Source organism: Mandrillus leucophaeus, unplaced genomic scaffold (assembly GCF_000951045.1).
Source record: "Mandrillus leucophaeus isolate KB7577 unplaced genomic scaffold, Mleu.le_1.0 Scaffold105, whole genome shotgun sequence".
Taxonomy (NCBI): domain Eukaryota; kingdom Metazoa; phylum Chordata; class Mammalia; order Primates; family Cercopithecidae; genus Mandrillus; species Mandrillus leucophaeus.
Window position 1 is genome coordinate 3,609,624 of NW_012098654.1, and position 1,222 is coordinate 3,610,845.

General features: G+C 52.9%; 1 protein-coding gene across 2 annotated transcripts in view; it reads right to left on the reverse strand.

Annotated features, from left to right (window-relative positions):
• Positions 1-1,216, reverse strand: part of RERE (arginine-glutamic acid dipeptide (RE) repeats) — a 542,692-nt gene extending 541,476 nt beyond the window's left edge. For both annotated transcript variants that reach the window (XM_011981501.1, XM_011981508.1), the window contains exon 1: positions 714-1,216. The gene's annotated coding sequence lies outside the window, so the exon portion shown is untranslated. The remainder of the gene's footprint in view (positions 1-713) is intronic.
• Between the last annotated feature and the right edge of the window lie 6 nt (positions 1,217-1,222).

The window sequence follows — 1,222 nt, forward strand, 5'->3', positions numbered from 1 at the left end:
TAATAATAATAAGGGGTAGAAAACGTAGCACAAAATAATTCACTCATCTATTTCAAATGAAGTGATAATTTTATCCTTGGAGTATCTATTCAGATTATAATTCCCACATTCAATTATTCTTTAAAGAATAATTTGGACTAACATGCTATTGGACTATGACCCAAGAGATCTAAAAAAAAAAGAAAGAAAGCGATAGATCCTTGCCATCACCTTTCTGAGTAACTTTCAACAAGAAAAATCCTCTTTGCTGGAGTTATGAAATGGGGAAAGAGATTGGGAGCACAAAGAGGAAATCTCCCCCCTAAAGAGAAAATGATACTTTAATAATAAAGTCCTCCCCCCAGCACCCCGAAATCCACAAACATTCAAGAAATTCACAGTTCCAGTCCTTGACTTCCTTCTCTTCCAGTTTCAGCCAATAATTTAGTCACATGAAATAGTTTAACCTCAAACAAGTACAACAAGAGCATGAATAAGAGGCCAAGAGAGAGCATGGGTCAGAAGGCACGCAGGAACGGTCACCTGGCCCGGACATGACCAAAGAAGTGCCCTGCCCTCGTACGGCTCCCCTCGACTTCGGCTTCGACCCCAGCCTTTTCTTTCTGCCTCCCCCCGGGCGAAGGACTGCTTTCACGGCCGACCCTCTCTGACCACCAGGACGAGGGGCCAAAAAAGAAAGCACACGACCCGGCGCGGGCAAGTTGGAGACTTACCTTCCCCTAAAGCGCTACACCATCAATAGAGAGGTGTTCGCGGCCCAGCTCCGGGGAAAGTGGTGGGGACGGGGCGGGAGGCCGCGCGGAGGCTGCGGGGCCGCGGGGCGCAGGGCCGAGAGGGGCGGCCCGCGGGGAGGCGACGCGGAGGGGCTGAGGGGGCTTCCCTGCCGTGACCTTTCCTGCGACTTGAACCTAGGTTCCCTCCTCCTCGGTCGGGCAGATCTTTCAGAAGCGGGAGCCCAGGATCATGTCTGGTTTTGTTTTCCGAGGGCGAGGGGGCTCCCTGAGGATGATGGTGATTTTTTTTTTTTAATCCTCAACTAGGAGAGAAAATGAGGCAGAGACAATGTGGGGAGCGAGAGAGGGGAAGAGGAGGGGGGAGGAGGCGGGGACCGAGGCCCAGCGGGGCGAGCGTCTCGAGGTGTTCGGGAGGCTGAGGAGGCTCCGGAGCGCAGAGGGTTGCTCGCGAGCGTCTGTGGGAGCAGCGGCACCTCCGCGATGGTGGC